The sequence below is a fragment of the Humulus lupulus genome, chromosome 9 (assembly GCF_963169125.1).
Source record: "Humulus lupulus chromosome 9, drHumLupu1.1, whole genome shotgun sequence".
NCBI classification, from domain to species: Eukaryota; Viridiplantae; Streptophyta; class Magnoliopsida; order Rosales; family Cannabaceae; genus Humulus; species Humulus lupulus.
In genome coordinates, this window is record NC_084801.1 from 19,804,985 (window position 1) to 19,828,496 (window position 23,512).

General features: G+C 34.6%; 1 long non-coding RNA gene and 1 other non-coding gene across 2 annotated transcripts; one reads left to right on the forward strand and one right to left on the reverse strand.

Annotated features, from left to right (window-relative positions):
- Positions 1–3,169: 3,169 nt before the first annotated feature.
- Positions 3,170–3,934, forward strand: LOC133801980 (uncharacterized). Its single transcript, XR_009877101.1, has 2 exons — positions 3,170–3,302; positions 3,590–3,934. It is a non-coding gene; the product is annotated as an uncharacterized LOC133801980 (long non-coding RNA).
- An 11,739-nt stretch (positions 3,935–15,673) lies between these two features.
- On the reverse strand, positions 15,674–15,779 carry LOC133802982 (small nucleolar RNA R71). The gene has a single exon (XR_009877722.1). It is a non-coding gene; the product is annotated as a small nucleolar RNA R71 (small nucleolar RNA).
- Positions 15,780–23,512: the final 7,733 nt, after the last annotated feature.

Sequence of the window (23,512 nt, forward strand, 5' to 3'; positions counted from 1 at the left end):
TTATGTTAGTCATGCTTGTTTGAATTTTTTTTTTTTTTATTTATATGTTGTTATTTTGTTAAATTTTTTTTATTTTATTTGTTCATTTTCATAAAAATTCAAAGTTGTTATTTTGTTAATTTTTTTTTATTTTATTTGTTCATTTTCATAAAAATTCAAAAATATATATATTAAAAAAAAAATTTGGTGATATTTTTCATTTTCAATGATAAAAATCATGATTGAGTTTGAATCTAATTCTCTTAAAAATATGAATAATTTTTAAGCTTTGTTTTTAATTATAGGGTCAATTTTGCTTGTAACAAAAAATTACATTTTTCATAACAAAAACATTCTTATTTCCTATAAGTTTAAGTGGAAAATAATCTTAAATGAAAGCATTTTTTTTTTCTAAAAGCAAAATTAACAATTTAATTAATTACATAAGCTTAACTTTTATTCATAATAATTTTTTAGATTTATTTTCATTGTGCAATTTTTGAGAAAATCATTTTTATATCACCAATAAAAATATATATATAATGTGTGTTTTTAAATTTTCCTTTTGCTCGAGGACTAGCAAAATATTAAGTTTGGGGGTGTGATAACTCTACAAAATAGAGTTATTTTACTACTTTTTATGTGCTAATTGTTGCTTAATTCTTGAGTTTTTAATTGATTTATTAAGTTTTTAAGTAATTTTGAATTTATTAGTCTTATTTTGATTTTATATATTTTTGTGTGTTTTTATAGTTATTTTGTTGTAGTTTAATTATTTAAATTATTGTGTTTAGTTAAAAGTAAGAAAGTGTGTGTTTTATTGAAACTAAATGTTAATATAAATTAAGTTATAATTAATATTTTCAAAAAATTAATTTGATTTATTTTATAGTTGAAAATATTTTATTATGATTTATTTTATGTTTATTTTGTAAGGAATTTATTGTATTTTTGGGCTTTGAAAATAAAAATTATAAAGCTTTAAAAGTAAAGAAAGTTGGTATTTTTGAAATACCAAAAGCAGGCCCAAGGCCCAAGGCCCAATGCCATGAAGCCCAGCACCAAGCTCTTCCAAGCTGCCTTTCCCAGCATCAACCTGAACACCAATTCATTCCCAGCATCAACCTGAAGCAATCAAATAGCCTCCATTTGCCACCTGTCCACGCCAGCACTTGAGTCTTCTCCTCAGCCTTCACATGCGCAGTGCACAAAGCACTTCCCTGCCACAAATCAACCAAAGTCAGCATAGCCCAAACGTGGGCCTTCCACTCCCAGCCGTACGCCTGGGCTCTCTTATGCCTCAACTTAGCATTGCTCCCTCAGGCCCAATAGCAGTCCAAAGCCTCCCAGCCGCCTCTCTGCCGTACATCCTCTTGAGCCCATAAAATTGCATTTTGTCCCCTATGACAAAATTGCCATCTTTTTACTCATTTTCTACACACTTTTTACCCCAAAATCATCATCACTCCTACAATTTACCCATATTTACCATATTATTATTAATTTAATCAATTTACTTAATTTAAATTGATTATTTTAATAATCTCATTTTGGCTATAAATAAGGGTTTTGAAGACCATTTTGGGGTGCTTAATGTTTTGGTTACCATCTTTTTCTCCCATTTTCTCTCTACCATTCTCTCTTCCATTTGGGTTTTTCAAGAGCATTTTGCAAGTATGTATGTCATTTATTTTGTAATTTCTACTCTAGTTATGTGCTTCTAATCTTTTTCATAAGATTATCAAGATCATGATGAAGCAACTTGTAACTAGGTAATATTTATGTTGTATGTTGATTTCCCTTGTAATGCAACAAAGTCTATGGATTTTTCTTCTTCATATATTTCTTTCATCTTAAATATCTTGTATTTTAGATTGTTAGAACATATTTACACTTTGTTCTTCATTAGTGCATAAACATAATATTCTTTGTGTAAGATGTGTCATTAAATTGTACACATCCATGCTTAGAACAAAAATATTATGTTTTTCCTTATAAATAATGTTCATTGATTTATTTGTTATTTCATTAGATTGATTTACACTAAATGCTTTGAAATTATAATTTTGAAAAGTGAAGAAAAATCCTATCTTTTTATAAGAAATTTGTGCTTAAAATTATAAATCTTTTTGGAAAATGATAGTTTAAATTATTTTAACTATCACTAAAACTTGGGAATCAATATACTAATAAATATTATTAAACTTACATTTTGTGGATTCTAGTATCTTAATAATCTTTTCTTTTAACACTTATTGTCAAATCATTATTGGTTTATTTTCATTATCTTAAATAGCTTTATTTTTCAATCTTTTATTTTATGTTCATAATATTAAAACTCATCAATCTTTAAGCTAGGTTAGAATTTATTATTTTTGATTTAAAATAGTTTCATTTTCGATTTTAGACAACTCCCTTGGGTTCGACATCCTTGCTTACACGATCACTATTCTATATGGACGATTCGTGCGCTTGCGATATATAAATTTTTAAACATACCCGTTTTGGGTCCATCAAGTTTTTGTTTTAATTGGTGATGTCAAATGCTTAACTCAAAAATTACATATTGGAAATAGTTCAAAGAAAATCACAAATAAAAGTAAAGCTTATGTAATTAATTTGAAAAGTTAAAATTGTTTTCAAAATAGATATTTAACATATAAACACAAAAACATCAAATCATCATGTGAACATTTAAACAAGCTTATGCAAACAAAAATAAATTAAATCTCAAGAGATAATCAAGCAAATTCAAATATTATTCAAATTTTTTTTAGAGATTTAAAGAATTTAATGTTTAAATAAACTTTATCAAAATATCACAATAATTCAAATGGAATAGAAAAGTGTCATATAATGAAAAATATATATTTAAACAAAACTAACTTAAAAATTAAAAGTAAAGCTTAATAATTATTTATATTCTTCTCTATTTGTGAATGTTTCTTGCTTGCTCATTTGGAAAGCAGTTTTGTTCCATAATTAGAAGTTTCTACCAGTGCAATTTATTGGCTTGATTGCTTCTAGGGTACTAGGATTTTCTGAGGTCCATTTTTAAAAAAAAAATATATGGATGTGGGTTATCTTGACACTAAATGGTATATACTAAATTTTTTGAACTTGTATAATTATTAATATTTATGTCATAGTACGGTTTTCTAGTTAAAAGTATATTTTAAGTCAGATTTTTCAATACTTGCTTCAGTACTTTTAATTTGTTTTTGTCTCTCTTCATAGTTTGATGCTGCAAAATTAAGAAAGCTAAGACCAAGTTTCAAGCAGAAAGAGGGCTCTGTTACTGCTAGCAATGCTTCAATCATAAGGTTCCCACCTCTCTCTTTCCCCCGCTGCCAATGCTGAAAAAAAAATTATTAACTTAGTGTGGTAATGCAATCAGATATATTGTTTCTGTTTAGAGGCTTGTACTATCTAAATACTCATTTACTTTCTTGTACATTTAAGCAACTGGTGTGCAACACTTATTGTAGTTTATGCTACAACAAAACTAGTTTATTTTCTGTGGGCAGCCTTTTTCTTATTTTTATGTGTGTGTGACTAGGGTTTCAGATTTTAACTTGCCTTAATATAGTTTGGTTTTTATCTTAAATAGTGATGGTGCAGCTGCATTAGTCCTAGTGAGTGGAGAGAAGGCACTTCAACTTGGATTGCAAGTAATTGCAAAGATTAAGGGCAATGCTGATGCAGCTCAGGTACTCCAATGAATTGGCTTCCTAGTTCTATTTTACTGTTGCTGAAACATAGCTCAAAGAAGATTATCTTTGCAGGCACCTGAATTCTTTACAACTTCTCCAGCCCTTGTGATACCAAAAGCTATTTCAAATGCTGGTTTAGATGCTTCTCAGATTGATTACTATGAAATAAATGAAGCATTTTCTGTAAGATTTTAGTACTTGTAATCCCTATACTGTTCTTGATTTAGTAAGCATTTTTTTTTCATTAATTTATATTTGTCCTTCTTCTCTCTAGGTTGTAGCTTTAGCCAATCAAAAGCTGCTTGGTCTTAATCCCGTGAGTTTGGAGAAAACTAGATGATTTCTTTCAAGTTCATTTACTCTTAAGTCTGAAATGTATGCTATTTTAAATGTGATCACTCTTCCATTTTCTGCAATTTGTATAGTCATTCATCTGTCCACAAAGCATTTCAGCTTTGCTCCATTTTGTCACTATCCTTATCTACATTTTTTTACTCTTCCAATTTCCAAATATCTTAGGAAAGCCTTAACGTACATGGTGGGGCTGTATCATTAGGATGCAGTGGAGCTCGTATCTTGGTCACATTGTTAGGGGTAATCTATAAGCTTCCCTTCTCTTGCAGTGCATTCATAGTTTGACATTCTAATATCATTTATAAAGTTCTCTGGTTTTGTTTACATGTTTTCTTAATGATCTAAAGTCATAGTTCGTGGTCATATCTAAGCTTATACTTTCTACATATACTTATGTGAAGTGATCTCGTGTTTGCCATTTATTCTTTTAAATTTTTGTTGAGAGTTTAGCTGTGGAATAAAAGAGACATTGGTAACTATGCTCTCTCTGATATATTTTACTTGCACTAATTTTATTCCAATGGGTAACTAGTTCATATACTGTAAAATTTAGGATAGAAAAGTTCAAAAATTTCTTTACTCTGTCATTATTTTGTGCTTGACTAGTACTAGAGAAGGTGAGGCTTTTAACTATCCAGAAGCTATAATAATAACTATTGTCCTTTCTCATTAAACAAACTGAAAAAGGTTGAATAAAACAAAAAAAAATTTATACTCTACTGTCACAAAAATGTACAAGACTATTTCTGGATGATCAAACAAAATTAACATAGATAATCTTTAAGTAAATGGCTAACTCATTAGAAGAGCAAACATTTCTCTCTACAAGCTGGACATGATACCTATGGGAACCAAGATATAGAAACATTTTAAAGTTAGATACTTATAGTCTAAAGAAGAAGAAACTAAAGAAAGCATTAATATTCATGTACAGAGTCATTTGTTACAGCTATACTTGAAAGATATCTTTGTGATATTACAGCTATACTTATACTAGAGAAAGTAGATTCATATTGTTTTATGCATAATTTTATGAAATATATGAATATTGCATCTAGTCTGGGATTTCTTTTTCTTCTGTTGTTATATGAATACGCATGTTGTTATAGCCAGCCATGGGTAATGTTTCATGAGCAATTTTTTCTTCAAATAATTCCTGTGTCATGTTGTTTATGGTATATCTTAGTTTCTTGTTAATTATTTAATTATTTAGGTTTCTTCATCCAGTAATGGATGTGAGATTCTAACTAGTCTAGTATTGGTTATCTGAAAATCTCATCTTCTCAGGCTTCAGATTTTTTTAATTCATTTTGGTATCTTAGTAGTGATCACTGCAAGCATAACAGTTGTTATAGGTCCTTTCTTTCATTCTCTCTCTCTCTGACCATTTCTAAATGTTGATGTTTGTCCGTGTTGCTCTTATAGATATATTTGTTATCTTGATACATTTCACAAGCCTTGTTTTAAGTTTCATGTTTTGTTGCTTCAGTCATTGTTTTGCATGGTAGTACATCTTGCTATACCTTGTTGTTTTATCAAGTTTTGGAGTTATTACAAATTTAATTTAAACTTTATATGCTTACAGGTGGAAACTAGCTTAAGCCTTATGTTCTTAATTATAAAAGGACTTTTTTTTTACAATGTGCAGGTATATTGAGATGATTTCTTTGGAGCAATTCTTGACAACATTTGTAGTTGAGGCTTTTAGAATGGAAGAATGTATTTCACTAATTTTTGTATACATTTCTTGTTTTGTATTTAGTGATAAAGGAATCTGAATTGGGCATAAATTATATTGTAATATGATTTCTTAAGCCTAGACTAGCAGACTAAATATTGTAATTACATTTGAGTAATTAATAAAAATCTATTTATGTTACCTTATTTGGCTTCAACTTTCATATTTGTTTTCCTAGTTTTGTGTAAGTAAAAAAAGATTATGTTTCTCTAAGCTAATATAACATATGCGTTATACTAAAGTGTAGTATAACACAAAAAAAGTGTTATACTAAAGTGTAGTATAACACAAATTTATAAGTATTGAAATGTGTTATATAATTGACTATAAATAACATAATTAAACACTTATCTATATATTAAAATAACACAGAAAGTGTGTTATCGTTGACAGTATAATAACACATCTGTATAACACTGATAAAGTGTTATGTAAAGTACCCTGACCTACGATAACATAGTCGGTCTTAACACATCAAAAAGTGTTATTGTATGTTTTGATAACACATTTTTGGTGTTATTAAAAGTATTTTTTCTTGTAGTGATATTGGGATTGGGATTGGGATTGTGTCTGAACTTCTTTCTGCAAGGCATCCTGCAATTTAGAAACAAGACAATTAATACATAATATAATTGAATAATATACATATATACAAAACTTAGAAAGTTACTTACATATGCATCCTTAGCATTCTTGTTCACCCATCCACGTGTCAGATGATTGTGCACGTCATGGAACGTATCGATAATGCTGGGCAGTTCCTTAGTCTAAAGATTCATCTTTAGAAAAACAAAATTTAAGAAAATCTCAGTTACATGTTGAAATTATTATTAAGATAACTTAAAATATTTCAAATTATCTATATATTTTTATTTACCTTCTTAAATCAAGCAGAAGTATACTTCTGTTTTGCTCTGTCGGCAGCATTTGCCTTTGAGTGTGCCATGAAATGTAGAGTGGTGAAAAGGTCAACCAACTTCTGCCAACTCTTGTTGTCCATGTCCTCTTATGGATTATTTCTGGCTGTCTCGATATCATCATACCCTCCATGTTCATTGAAGTGTCTTTTCTTGCGACCTTTTCTATCATTGTAGCGATCTTGAAACTCTCGCTCAATCCCATTCTCTATCAGTCGCCACTCAGGGAGAGCTTGGGGAAGAATGAAAAATTCCTTCAAAAAATGGTTAGATTTTTGAAATTATAAAAAAAAATATTACATGTGAATAAGTTGATAAATTTACCTCAAGCTTTTGCATCAATCCTATCTTGTGCTCATCCAGAACACTCTTCCATGAGTCATAATATAATGGGACATGGTGACCAATAAGGTTACCAATAAGTATCGTGAACAATGTCCCAAAATCACCAACTGCTTTGTAGGTTCCCTCCTTCAGATCAAATTGTAGAGCCAATGGACCTTTATTGTCGTTCACGAGCTGCTGCAAATTTTTGGATCGAGACCGACCTCTTCTTTTGGGCAGCTGCTGCATATGTTAATTAAACAATAAAATTAAATTGAATAAATAACAACAATTTGTCATTTATTGATAAAATATAGACTAATGATAGTATATTACCTGTCTCACATTATTGACCACGATTCTGGCCAACGACGAGTAGAAGTCAAAACTACACTAAACCTTCAAGAGAAAAAACGACACTGATTGTAACGCCCTACTACCTTAGAGCCGTTACTAAGTGAGTTTAAAACACAACTGTGCAACTAACTGACTCTACGAGGTTTTCAAAGACCAAAGTGTGACTAACCGGAAGTTAAGGCTGTAATCTTTGAAAATACTTAGTTTCATTAAAAACTTTAAGTATCAACATCTGGGATCCCAAAAATAAGGTTTACAAAATACTTACAACTTAAAAATAGATTTACACTTGATTGACTATCAAAAGAATAAGTTAATACAACCATATTCAAAATGCCCCCAACCAAAGCAGTCGGGTAGGCCGAACATGTACGCACTGCCCCCACGCTCTCCATACTCATGGCTGGTTGACTGACCCCTTGCTTTTACCTGCCACACAGAGCACCTGTGAGCCAAAGCCCAGCAAGAAAACTCATACAGTAAATAACATATGCATATAATATAGTTAACATATAATCCACTGATAAAAAGAAAAACCATCAGACTGAACAAACACGGCCATGCCGCCCCAGAGGCCTTACCAAAGCCTGGGGTCTCGGTCCTTACCGTAAGGATAACTCATGTATCCATTGGGTCCCACCCTGACTATAAGCACTCCATGTGCTAAGTGTTACTTCCAGCCCCACGGCCGTTCTCAGCCTTCGCCGCTCTCGGCCTTAGTCGTTCATTTCATTATAATCACACATACAGTACATCTCGAAATTATCATTCAATCATATAATAATTCATTTAAGGTTATACATTAGCACGTAATACAATCTAGGTCCATGCCCTGAAATAACACTATGGACCCATGCCCTGTTCTCGGGTGCTACAGTTTTCTTACCTGTATCCCGAGCTTTCTGATGCACCAAGGTCACAAGCACGGTCCTCTAGCACGAGCCTTTCTGAAATCCTAGTCACAACACACATAAAACACTTTTAATACTAACCAAACCCAAAACCACTTCCCGGGACCAATCCCGTACTCTCGGGACCTCTAATTCCTTAAAACAATACATTGGAACCATCCCCCGTGTCCCCGGGCAAAAGCCCTAAAAACCCAAATTTTTGGCTGCCAAAATGGCCTAGGGCCGCGGCACTCCCCTCAAGGGCCGCAACACCCAGCGGCTAGGCCATTTCCTGAAGCAACCTCGCGCTGTGGCGCCCAAGAACAGGGTCGTGGCGCTCCTTCGCGAACCCAGAATTTCTGGGTTTTCTCTTGCGTTTTTCCCAAGCTACAACCTCCCCAAATCATCCCAAACAAATACCTAAACCCCAAGATCAATTTAAAACTTCATACAAACCATCTAACAACCCATAAACACTAGTATCAAGATCAAAACACCATCCCACCCAAAGATCCACCCTTTGATTTCTAATTTCAGCAACTCAACCCAAAACTTTAAAAAACTTAACTCATGCTTTAGATTTCTCAAATCAAAACAGAAACAAATCTTAAATGTGCATAAAATCCTTACCTCAAGTGGAGAATTCACCCAAAAGCTTCCTTGATCTCCTCTTAAACTCCCACTTCAGCCCCTTCTACTCTTCTTCTTCTTTTCTTCTTCTTGCCCTAGCTTTTTCTTTCTTCTAGTTTTTCTTCTCTTCAATTTTTATCAAAACCATCAAATGACCCAATGCCCAAACCGTGTACCCCAAAATGCCAGCTGAAAATTGTCTAAATCCCTTGCCAAAATACCACTTTACCCCTTCCTAATAATCCTTCCTAACTAAACCTTCAAGGGCACTCAAGCCCTTTCACTTCTATTCAATTCTACCATTTTCCATCTAAAACTTGTTACTCAAAGCAGTTACAAACAGTTACATAGGTTACTCAATCGCCAATAACTATAACCATTAGTTCTCAATTAAACTTACGAAATGCCTAAAGTACCCCTAGGCTCCTTCCGAACCGGGTACAAAATCATGTTGTGACTTTTAGACTAATTAGCTCACTAGGACCGTCTTGATGCATGCATCACAATAAAAACACCACACTCACATGGTACAAATCACATAATACAATTATCACATTTATGCCCTCAACGGGCTAAAATTACCAGTTTACCCCTAACATACAAACGGGGCCCACATGCATCTATATACCACCTAAACATGCATTACTAATCACATATTCATTCAAATTCATATATTATCATGTAAATTCATTTATTGCCCTCCAGGCACGCTAAACAAGGTCTTAAACCTTATTAGCAACTTGGGGTGTTACACTGATAATTTTTATAATGGTTAGCCCCAATATGTTGGTAATAGCCTAGTCCACTTAGAGTTATGATTTATGGATCTACACTCAAGATCAGATGAACCTGAGTCAACTGAGTTTCTTCAGTGTAAATGAAAAGAATACAATATTTCTCTCAGAATACAAATACTCTCTTAGGAAAATCAGAATTCGAATCCCCTCAATGATGCCATGAGCTCAGTATTTATAGGCTCAGGATCGTACAAACCGAAATCCCTCATAATCGGGATATTTCTGTTACTCTCACAATATTTAATTAATAATAACATTTAAAATATAACAATATGCGACTTCTTTGGGATAATCTGAGAGATTCCTGCATAGGTACGACTGATTCTAGACGAAGCCATTACTGGAACTTCGCTTGCATAACGATGATTTGTTTAGTCGGTCAACTTCACTCCTTGAAGAAAGACTGGTCGGCCAAAACACTCCACCGGTCGGCCAAACAATCCACCGGTCAGCCAAACACTTCACTAGTCAGCCAAAGCACTTGACTGATCGCCCATGCACTCCACCGGTCGGCCATGCACCTCACTGGTCGGCCAAACACCTAACTGGTCTGCCGGAGCAGGTGGCTGGTCAGTCAAAAATCTTTTCCGGTCAGACAAATCACTTCCAAACTAGATAAGCAGTTTTCATATCAGAGTAATATCACCATATTAATCTAAAAGCTTTAACTCAACAATTTCTTGCCACTTGTCACTTTTATTCCCATGTCATCGTTTTCAAATTTTGGGGATAACACACAGGAAGTAGGAACTCGTGTGGGATCTAGAGGAGGATCACCCGCTCCATCACTACCATGAGAACGAGCAATAGTACTAGACATGGCTTTGCAGTTTAAATAATTATTAACTTAAAATCAGTTATATTTGGAGGTTAATTACAGAACTTAAATAATTCAGTAATGCATTTAAAACTATTAAAAAACAACCATTGTTGAGAAAAGTCATATATTGATTGAAGAGTCTTCAAATTAAAACATAACATACACATTAAACATACAAATATGAATAAGCATAAGAAAATGTTATTCCTCATCAATGCCGATTCCTACATCATCATTTATACTTTCTAAATCATCTTCACTAATTTCATCATCATCCACATCCAGAACAGATCAAGACGTTTCCTCAATTATGCTGGTGTGACCAGGTTGATCCAAATGCATAATCTTCAACTCTCCTAATTCCACAGTGAGTACAAAATTTGATGAAGTGCTATCATGCACGACATCAACCTTGTTATCATCATCTATGCTTGGATGATCCCAGATTGTTCGATGATTGAATTTTTCTACTACCTTCCAATTTTTGTTGCTTGAATGATCTTCCAAGTGGAAAACTTATTTTGCTTGAGTGGCAAGAATAAACTGCTCATTTTTGTAACATTCAGAATTAATCATGATACTAGTTATGCTATTCTTAGTCACATTTTGACCCTTGCTTGCATTGGTGTTGAACCATTTTCATCGAAATAATACTACCGAGTAACCATGGGAATATCATAACTCTAGAATCTCCTCAAGTTGGCCATAGAAAGTGAAGCCATTGGTTCCTGGCACCGAAACTCCGCTATTTTGAGAGGTACGTCTTTCGTCACGACTATGTACCAAAAACTTCACACTTTTAACAATGTAAGCAATGTAGCAGTATGCATTCTGATTGGGCTTGTTTGCTAAAGCAAATAATTCATCAGTAACACTTAGTTGACTATACTTGTCGCAAACGACCCATCTATAAAGTATCACACAAAAAAAGAAAACATAATGAGTGAGTATTAATCGATACTAATTTCGTAAGAATTCTACAGTTTTGATAATTTACCTTCAATTTAAACCAGTTAGGGAAATCTTTTTGAAGATTTATGTTTGAATTCTATCGAAGGCATTCACTGTATAGCACAAGGATTAAGGTAAGATAACATTTTTCTATGAATTAAATTTAATGAATTCATATATGTGTTGAGCTACTTACTCCATATATGGTTGGATTTTGGGGCAATTGTTGAGTACAAACAACTCTGCTTCTTTTCGATGAAGATAGTCGAGGGATATGATTTTATTTTTGCTACTTCGACGACATTGTGATTCAAAAATTGAAAACTTCTTTTAGGAATAACAATATCTGCATTTCTTTCTAGACAATTAAATTTAGTCTGTACACTAAAGATATTGCGAAAAAAAAATCAAAGCTTCATCGAAACATAACCCTCTGCTATAGAACCTTCAGGGTGCACCTTATTCCTGGCATAATTGTTCAACTTCTTCATATATTGCTCAAACAGATACATCCACCTCATGTAAACTGGTCCTCCAAGGATAGCTTCTTGCAGTAAATGAAGAATTAAATGAATCATTATGTCAGAAAAGGCTGGAGGAAAAATTAACTCCAACTTGCACAAAATTTATATCAGTTGATCTTCTGCATTCTCCATGTCCTCAACAACCAATGTATGAGCACAAATTTGCTTAAAGAATTTGCAAAGCTCAATGATGAAATAGACTTATCCAAGTAGCCTCGAACTCCTACCGAAAACAGACGTTGCATAAGAATGTGACAATCATGGGATTTCAACCCAACAATGTTGCCAACATTGTCAGTTACTTTCTTCGAAAAATTTGAACCGAAGCCATTAGGAAGTCTAACTCATTTTATGAACTGACAAAAAATTTACTATCTTCCGGTGTGAAAGAGTACATAGGATGTGGTTTGATCAACTTTGTACCTTCTTCCTTGAGGTGCAACTCTTCTCGGATACCCCAATTCTTGAAGTCTACTTGTGTGTTGGTGGTGTCTTTAGATTTCTCATTCATAAGAAAAATACTGAGTCAATTGTCGCAAAACATTTTTCTCTGCATGCAACACATCTAAATTGTGCCTCAATTCAAGTTCGGACCAATAATCAAGTTCAAAGAAAATACTCTCTTTACTCCAATTAAGCTCTTTTGGATCTCGCTTTCTTTTCACACCTCCAAAACTAACATGTTTAGCCAACAAACGATCTGGGACATGTGCTAATTGTTCGAGTATGTCTTGACTACTAAATTTTCTTGGAGGACGTCCTTTTTCATAATTCCCATCAAACAAGCGACTCTTCCTCCACTTATGCGTAGAAGATAAGAATCTTCTATGACCAACATAAGCCGCCTTCCCAATTACCCGACATGAAGGAGTGTCTTCGTTGCATGAAGGACATGTCATTTATCCTTGGCCACTTTAACTAGACAAACTACTACAGGCCGAAAAATCATTGATAGTCCATAGTAGTGTTGCACGCATTCTGAATACACTGTTCATTGCAGCGTCTCTATTTTGAACTCCTTCAATTCGTCTACCACATGCCTCAAAAATTCATCCTAGGATTCTTTGTCTGAACCCAATTTATGTCCTACCAATGGTACATTTACTTAAGAGATAAATATTTTTAGTTAGTTTTATCTTATGTTGTTTGGTATTAGAGGTGAAATTGGAAGGATGAAATAAATTAATTGTTATAATTACCATATAATTTTTTTAAGATAGATATGTAATACTTTTTTGAAAAATAAAAATATGATATTTTATATATTTTAGGACAAATAACATTTTCCCCTGAATTATGACCCATATGTAGAATATATTTCTTCAAAAAATGAACAAAATGCAATAAAAAGGACACATTTTCAATGGTTTCTATAGTTTGAGGGGAATTTTCGCCACGTAAAAAATTTAGGGGACAAAACTTTACAAGATTCGTAGTTCGGGGGAAAAATACTATTTTATTATGTGTTTTTCTTGTATATCTTTATTATTGAAGGGATCGAAATTTATAGGTTTGGAGGGAGACCATTTTCCCATCATTTCTTCTCTCCCTTCCCACTACAAGAAAAAGACTCTACAGCGACGACTTTTGCTGTCGCTGTAGATCAAGAAGTCATCGCTATAGGTATACAGCGACAACATGTCATTAATAACTCCATTTTAGTGTTGTTTTAGAATGTGTTTTTGTGGTAATCTTGAGTATTTATGTTTTTCTTTTGTGCAAGATTACGCTTGTTTTTATCTTTTTTGTAGATTGGTGCGTTGAATCATGAGAAAAATGTAAAAAGAAAAGGAAATGGTGAAAAAAGGAGCTTTCAGTGGTCGCTTGAATCAAAATGGTGCTAAAGGCGAGTTAAAATAAGTTTTTGATGAAGGAAAAAGGTTGAAAGGCTCAAATTTGAAAATAATGGAAGTAGAGTCGCGACATGGGCTTAAGGGCTACAACTCTAGTCAATTCAGAAGCTCAAGGTTGCTAAAGGGAATCAGAAGCTCAAGCTCTTATAAGTCGCGGTGCTAGTGGTAGTCAGAGGCAAGCTCAGGAAGGCATCAAGACATGGGCTGCGACTGGGGTTTAGAGAGTCACGGCGCCTGAAGACCTACTCAGACTTTGAAGGGCTTGAAAAATGACACGGGCCGCGACCTAGGAAAGGCTAAGTCGCGGCCCGCCTATGAAGAAAAAGGATTCATGATTTTTTTTTAGTATAAATTCAGACTTTTAATTAGGGTTAGGTCAGATTTTAATTACAAATTTAGAGATTAATTTTGATTTTCAGATTAGTTTTTCTCCACTTTTATATTTTTTTATTTCTTCTTCAAGTCTTGAATTTTATGTTCATGAATAATTATTTTGTTGTTTTAGTCATGTCCGATATGAACTAAACACTTCTATCTAGGGTTTAATGTAGTCACTTGGAATTCTATTGATTCTTCTCTATTCTAATATGTATAATGTTTGCTTAATGCTAGTAAATACCTGATAAATATTTTCTTGATTTATGATTTTGATTCAAAATTCGAAAGATGTGAATTGAATATGCTATCGTTATATAGACACAGGCTACATATTGGACGGAAGTACCTATATGGCTTGTGTAGTAATTAGATTTCTATGCTTAATGCCTGCTATATGTTAAGTTTATCACAGAGATGTAGAAACCTGCATATAGGTTGAGATCGTATATCTTGAAAAAGAAATCGATTTATGTTAACATGTTGTTAGAATAGGAAGAAAGAAATTTAGAACTGATTAATAAAATTAATAGAATGAAAAGTTGATGAAGTTAATACCCTAGGTCATTTTAGTATTGTTTTTTATGCTTTGATTAACTGCTTTGTTTTTTTTAGTTATTGAAATTGTGTTTTAAGTTAGATCTATCCATCTTAACTTTATCTGCCAAATAGAAAGTAAAGAATGATTATTGGTAATTGGTTGATAGTCCTTGTGGAAATGATACTTTATTTACTATCTATTTTACTTGAATCGATTACGTGCACTTGCGTACATAATTTTTGTGATCAAGTTTTTGGCGCCGTTGCCCGGGACTTAATTTCCAATATCAAAATTAATTGTGTTTTTGTTCTAATTTGGTTTTTATATTTTACACTCATTCAGATCGAGGTTGTATTGTGTTTCATGAATTATTGGTATATGTGGGGAAGTAGACAAAAGGAACTCATACCGATAGATCTTGAAAATGAGAGAATGTGCAGAGAAAATCGCAAGATAAAGAAAAGGTTGGATTTTACCATGGCTGAGAATGCTAATAGTGATGTGCACAATAATGCAAATCTGGGTAATGCAGCTGAAGCCGATCCGCCATTGAGAAATTATATACTCCCTACTATTACGGGGATACATTTGAGTATTCATCCTCCTACTGCTGAGGCAAATAATTTTGAGATAAAACCCTCGATTATTCAAATGGTACAAAATTGTGTACAATTTGGGGGATTACCAAACGAGGATCCAAATCTCCATATCACCAATATTTTAGAGTTGTGTGTGACATTCAAAATGAACGGGGTGAGTCACAATGCTGTCAGTTTAAGATTATTCCCGTTTTCTTTAAGAGACAGAGCTAAGAGTTGGTTGAATTCATTACAAGTCAACTCTATAGTTACTTGGGAAGATTTGGCTCAGAAATTCCTTGGTAAATATTTTCCTCCTACAAAGTCAGCCCGATATAGAGGTTAGATTAATAACTTTCATTAGTTGGATGGGGAGTCTTTATATGATGCGTGGGAATGTTTTAAATAATTTCAAAGGAAGTGCCCACATCACGGAATAGAGAAGTGGCTGTTGGTGCATACATTTTACAATGTTTTGGGGGGAAATACAAGGACAATAATTGATGCAGCATCGGGAGGAGCATTTATGAGAAAAAGCACTAATGAAGCTTATGAACTACTAGAAGAGATGGCCATGAATAACTACAATTTGCCTACTAAGAATGAGAATAAGAAGGTGGCAGGAGTCTTAGAGGTCAATCTTATTGCTTTATTGACTGCACAAGTAGAATCTCTCACCAAGCACTTATAGCAGAATAACCTCGCCGCACAAGCAATGCAAGTACAAAATGTCATGAGTTGTGAGATTTGTGGGGGACCACATTCTTATGAACAATGCCTGAGCACAGCTAGTTGCTCAACAAACGTAAATAGTATGCCTTTGGAATAGGCACATGTTATTGGTAGCTTTCAAGACTTGCACCCAACACCTACTCAAATTCCTATACTCCTACGTGGAAAAATCACCCTAACCTATCTTGGAAAAATAACCAAGGTTTACAACCACAGTATCCACAATATCCACCTCAACAACCACCTCGTCAACCAACTTATGGACTACATTCTAGACCTTATTATGATCCAAATCCAATCCCATTTCATCCACCACCACATTCTCCAATGAACTCACCAACAACTCAGCCAGACCAATTGAATCAATTCATGATAGAGACAAGGTCTTCAATCAGGAATTTGGAGACACAAATGGGTTAGTTAGCTAAACTACTTTCTAGTAGACAGCAAGGGAATTTTCCTAGTTCCACAGAGGTAAATCCTAAAGAGCAATGTCAAGCTGTCACTTTGAGGAGTGGGACTAAGTATGATGGACCTACAGTGGATTACAAGGGAAAGAAGACAGAGGATTAACATGTTGCTAGTCCAGCACAAGAGGAGGTTACTGAAGATTTTCCAAAGACAGAGAAGCCGAAATACACCTACCCTACACCAAAAATTCCTTATTCTCAACGGTTCCGAAAGGCCAATCTTGACAAACAATTCTCCAAATTTCTTGAAGTATTTAAGAAACTTCACATTAACATTCCTTTTGCAGAGGCTCTAGAACACATGCCTAGTTATGTGAAGTTTATGAAAGAGATATTGTCTAATAAGAGAAAAATGGCGGATTATGAGACTGTGGCATTAAATGAAGAGTGTAGTGCAATTATTCAAAAGAAACTTCCTCAAAAGTTTAGAGATCTGGGAAGTTTCACTATACCTTGCACCATTGGGAACTTTCATTGTGAGAGGGCTTTATGTGATCTGGGTGCAAGCATTAATTTAATGTTGCTGTCCATATTTAAAAGACTTGGTTTGGGGGAAGCTAGATCCACTATGGTTACTCTTCAACTTACTGACCGTTCATTAACACACCCCCGAGGTATTATAGAGGATGTTCTAGTAAAGGTAGATAAGTTAATTTTCCCAGCAAATTTCATTGTTTTAGATATGAAAGAAGATGAGGATGTGCCTATTATATTGGGACGATTATTTTTAGCCACGGGGGCAAGCATTGATAGATGTCCAGAAGGGTGAGTTAAGGCTCAGAGTATAAGGTAATGAGTTTATTTTTAATGTTTTTTAAAGCCTTGAAATATCCTTCAGCTAGTGACAATTGTTTTAGTGTTAGTGTATTGGAGGAACAAGGTAAAGGGGTCCATTCTATTGAAGATCCACTTGAGTTGAGTTTGGTTGAAAGTCCTGAAGAGTGTGCTGATACTGAAGATAGTGAATATGTTAGGTGGTTGAACTCATCAGAGCAAATTTATAAAAAGAAATATGAGGAATTGGGGCAAGTGCCTGAGAGACCTCTCCCATCTATAGGGAAGCCACTAGTTCTTGAGTTAAAAACATTATCGGATCATCTTAAGTATGCTTATTTGGGTAAGAATGACACTATCTCGGTTATTATTTCAGCTTCATTGTCTCTAATTGAAGAAGAGAAGCTACTTAGGGTGTTAAGGGCTCATAAGCTAGCAATTGGGTGGACTTTGGCAGACATCAAGGGTATAAGCCCTTCAACGGTGATGCACCGTATATTAATGGAGGAGGATAGTGCGCCTAGTATCGATGCTCAAAGGAGGCTCAATCCTTCAATAAAAGAGGTGGTAAGGAAGGAAATTCTTAAATCGTTGGATGCAAGGGTAATTTACGCAATATCTGACAGTGCATGGGTTAGTCCTGTTCAAGTATACCTGAAGAAGGGTGGCACGATGGTGGTAAAGAATGATAATAATGAACTAATTCCAACTTGTACGGTGACGGGGTGGAGAATTTTTATAGACTACCTTAAACTGAATAAGGCCACCAGGAAAAACCATTTCCCTTTGCCTTTTGTAGATCAGATTTTAGACAGATTGACTGGCCATCCTTATTACTGTTTCTTGGATGGGTATTCGTGATGCCATCAAATTCCCATAGCACTGGAGGATTAAGAAAAGACAACCTTCACGTGCCCTTATGGAACTTTTGCATTTTGGAGAACGCCATTTGGGTTATGTAATCCTCCAACAACTTTTCAAAGATGTATGATGTCTATCTTCTCAGACACGGTGGAAAAAGGTATAGAGATCTTTATGGATGACTTCTCAGCCTTTGTGCCCTCTTTTGATGGATGCTTGTCTAATTTGGAAAGGGTTTTGAAAAGATGTGAGGAGTCAAATTTAATATTAAGCTGGGAGAAGTGTCACTTTATGGTGACAGAAGGCATAGTATTGGGCCACAAAATTCACATGGTATTGAAGTCGATAGGGCCAAGATATCGATAATAGGAAACTTACCTCCACCAGTGTCTGTTAAGGGGGTTCGTAGTTTTTTGGGCCATGCTAGATTTTATAGGAGATTTATAAAGGACTTTTAAAAAAATTTCAAAGGCCTTATCTACTCTACTTATGAATGGTGTGGTATTTAACTTTGATACTCACTATTTAAGGGCATTTAACACACTGCAGGAAAGATTGGTGACTGCCCTAATTGTTGTATCACCGAATTGGGAACTTCCTTTTGCATTAATGTGCGATGCTAGTGATTATGCAGTAGGAGTGGTTTTGGGACAACGAGTTGACAAGGTATTCCGAACGATTTATTATGCTAGTCGAACCTTGAATGATGCTCGATTAAATTATGCAACTATTGAGAAGGAATTAATTGACATTGTCTTTGCATTTGACAAGTTCAGGCCATATTTAATTAGTAATAAGGTGATTGTTTACACAGATCATTCTGCTATTAAATACCTTATGAACAAGAAGGATGCCAAGCCCCTTCACATCTCGGAGAATGGAGTGTTGGGTTTCAATGTTAGATTATGCATGCCTAATGATAAGGAGTTCAAGAAACAAATCTTTTATGAGGCTCATAATACTCCTTATGCTATGCACCCAGGAACCACTAGGATGTATCAGGATCTCAAAAGATACTTATGGTGGGTAGGAATGAAGAGAGATGTAACGAAGTACGTGGCACACTGTTTGACGTGTCAACAAACCAAGGCGGAGCATCAGCGACCCGCAGAGTTATTGCAACCGCTAGAGATCCCTAAGTGGGAATGGGAAATGGTGACCATGGACTTTGTTACCGTGTTACCACACACTCCGAATGGGCACGATGAAATATGGTTTATTGTGGATATACTGACAGAATCTGCTCATTTCTTACCCATTAAGACAACAGACAGTGGGGATAAGTTGGTAGATTTTTACATTACTGAGATAGTGCGATTACATGGGGTTCCCGTCTCTATAGTGTCTGCTCGTGACAAGTGATTTACCTCTGCGTTCTGGAAGAGAATGCAAATAGGATTGGTAACTAAACACAAGTTTAGTACTACTTTCCACCCATAGATGGATGGCCAGATTGAAAGAACAATTCAGACCTTGGAGGATATGTTGAGAGCTTGCATGCTAGATTTTCAAGGTTCGTGGAGTGTAAAACTTCCATTAATTGAGTCGCCTACAACAATAGCTATCATGACTCGATAAAAATGGCTCTATGTGAGGCACTATACTGAAGAAAGTGTCATGCTCCAATCCACTGGCATGAGACTGGTGAGAGGAAATTCTTGGGATCAGAAGAGGTAGACCAAGCTATGAAGGACATTAGTTCGATTCTTCAGAGGCGATAGACCTCTATAGATCGCCAACGTAATTATGCCGATCATCGATGGACCCCTTTAGAATTTGAAGTTACAGACAAGAACTGTTAAAGATAGCTTCACTGAGAGGAGCTATGAGGTTTGGAAAAAAGGAAAGTTAAACCCTAGGTACTTAGGACCATTCGAGGTTATGGAACGCATTGGAAGGGTGGCTTACCGACTAGCCCTTCTGCCTGCATTCTCTAGAGTTCATGATGTATTCCATGTGTCAACCTTAAGGAAGTACATGAATGACCCCACGCATGTGCTAAGTTACGATGAACTTAGCATAGATCCTTAACTGAGTTATGAGGAAAAACCAACGCAATTTTTGATTTGAAAGACAAAGTGTTAAGAAACAAAAGAATACCTTTGGTAAAGGTGCAGTGGTGTAACAACGACATTGAAGAGATGACCTGGGAGACGGAAGCCGAGATGCAGGGGCGGTATCCCCGTCTGTTTTGATTTTCGTGGATGAAACTTTTATAAATGGTAGGTATTGTAACATCTCATGTTTTGAGCACCCGTTAGTAGCCGGTTGGAGCCGGTGAAGAATTATGTGGAATATTATTTTGATAAATGATATTATATGAATTTGTGATGATTACTGAATTTTATAGCTGATGTAATGATCTGGTAAATGATCTAGCATTATGCAAATAAAGATTGGTCTTGGACCAAGGAATAAACCCTAATGGGAGAAAAATATTGGATTAAATAAAATAGGAAATAATATGGAATAAAAATATTAAAAACTAGGACTTTATAGTCGAACGAACAAGTTTAAGATGATTAAGGTTTGAATACCAATCAACCGGGCTTAAGAATGAGAATTTCTTGCTCGAGCCACTAATGGTATTTTGGTCAATTTGATAAATTACCAAAATTATGTGATATGTGATGAATTTTATTTTAGGTGACATTTAATTTAATTAATTATGCTTGGAGATATTTAAAAACTATAGGGTAAAATTTTAGGGAATTTTAGATAAGTAAAATTACCAAAGGGCCTTTGAGTGTCTAAGGAGAGAGATAAAAAGGAGCAAGGGCATAAATGTCTTTTCCACGGGAGGAGACAGAGAAGGGGTGGGGGGACGGCAAGGCTATGCCTAGGGCTCTCAAGAGCCTAGGAAATCTACCCTAGGGGAAGAGTAAGAGTCTTACCCCACTCATTGGCTAAACCCGAATCATTTCTCTTTTACACTTCTAATCATTTTTTTTTTTTTAAATTTCCTTTTCCCTCAAGAAAAAACTCTTTCCATTTCCTCTCCCCAAAACCGAAATCCTAAGTATCTCTACTCTCCATTTCTGCAATTTTTCTCTCCATGAACCCAGAGCACTCATTTCCCCATTGAAGGATGGAGAAGCTTAAGAGAACACTTGTGTAGAGTAAGTTTCGAAACCTACTTCATTTTTCTCCTCTTTTCCTCTTCAAACCTGAAACTGTAAGGGTTAATTTTATAGGCATGTGATCTAATAGCCATTCATGGCATTGATCTTGTGTTCTATGGTTCAAGATAAGCTTAGGTAGAATCTCAAGGATTTAACACTTTGGTGATCAAGTGAAAGCAAGGTAAGAGACCTCGATAGTTTGCATGTTTACTCCCTCATCTAAGTCTTTCTACCCTAACTCTCTCTTAAAAATATGCATCTGGGACTTTGGGGCTTGGTTTGAGAGTGTAGAGCACAAGGGGGAGTTTTAGGAAGCTAAGGAAAGCATATCTCCAAGCTAGAACTATCAAAGGTAGAAATTTATGGTTGTTCTTGAGTTTTGTGATTTATGTTGGTGGATCTGGTTGTATAGGTTATTTTAATGTTTTTGGAGTTAATTTTGTGCTTAAGGTTGATATTGTGTGATTTTCATGCATGCATGCGGCTAGGGTTATGCTAGAAATGCTTATTGTTGTTAGGTTGTGTAAAAATGAATGCTGCCAAAATTTCGCGGTCTGGATTCCAATAGGTCAGATTACATTCTACCTCCTCTGTTTGTGAAAAATATTTATGTAGTTATATATTTCTTTGTGAGTACTCAATAAGAGGGTTTGGAAAATCGTAAAAAGGTATTTGTAAACCCCAAGTTATGCACTTTTTGGCATTGTGATGCAAATCTGGAAAATTAAAGGCAGCGTGCATTTCCCAGATTGTTTTGACTTTTGAACAGGTTTTACTAATTAAAAATTTATGAAATTTGATATGGTGTTATTATAAACATGTATAAGGGTCACTGTAAAATTTTAGAGGAAAATGTGTTAAGATATAAGAAATATAATTTTTTTAAATGTGCCCTAAAATCTGGAAACAAAACTTCTGAGCAACATGCAGTGCCCAGATTGCTTTAAACATTTTGATGGGTTCTATTTCTCCAAAAATTATAAATTTTTTAAGGAAGATAATTTATACATGTAAAAAGATCCCTGTAAAACTTTACAAAGAACTTGGTTATAGTGTAAGAGAAATAAATTTCCAAAGTACCTTAAAATCTGGGAAAAACTTCTAGGTAGCAGGCACTACCCAGATTTCTTTAAATATTTGAATGCTTTTTCGCATCCAAAAAATTATGAAATTTGGAGGGAAATTATTTAAGATGTGTATTAAGACTTTTGTAAAAATTTCTAGAAAATTGTGTCACGGTTTAAGAGAAATGATTTTTCTAAATTTGCCCTAAAATCTGAAAGGTAGTAATTTCGAACCTTAATGAAAAGTGGTTTTTGGGAGGTTAGTTCTCTTAACCTAAAATAAGATATGACGCGATAATTTCATCTAGTTCTCGTCCTTATGACACAGAATACGTGAACGATAGTTTACGGGTTTTGGTTAAAAACTCAATTGAGGGCAAAACCTTAAAAGCGGAACTTTATCACTTTAAAATATACAATGACATTAATGTTTTGGAAATGAGAAGAAATAATCCTTTGCAAAGATAACTGCGGATTTGGAGATTTAACCAATCCAAAATCAGCTTGAGTTAATTTAAAAATTGATTTTTACCATTTTGTAAGTTAAGGGTCCAACTACCCTTCTTTTAAAAAATAACATAAAAAGAGATCCTAGGTTATGGATAAAAATGGTAAGAATGGGAGTTTGGGTTTTGTAAAACCTTTAAGAGAATGGGATAGCATTGTCAGATATTATTTGTAAAGGGTCAAAAAGCGGTATTTTGGTAAATGACAGAAAACGGTAAACTTTCGTAAAAGGATGACAAGTTGGTATTTTTCTAAAGTTATGAGTTGAGTAGAACTCCTTTTTCCTAAAACCAAAATACGAGTTATTCCATCAGAGGGTTCTTTAATTAAAGAATATTAAGATGCACGGCACACACAGAGTGTTTTGGTGAGGCCAATTTTCTAATGATACCGTAAAGACTGAAACGAAATCCGGCCTTATACACTGTAAGGTGTATAAGAGGCTATAGTATAGAGTCTCTAAGAGAACTTTATTGCATGTAGCTATCGTAGAATATTAGCTATAAGAGCATGCCATAGCTTAATCCGAGTACAGTGCATTAATTACAGTAACCGCGAAAGGATAAAACGAAAAGCAGTGTTAAAGATCCAGCTAGGAACTAATGACTCCAAGTAAGTTAGCCTTTCTCTTTCTTGGCTAC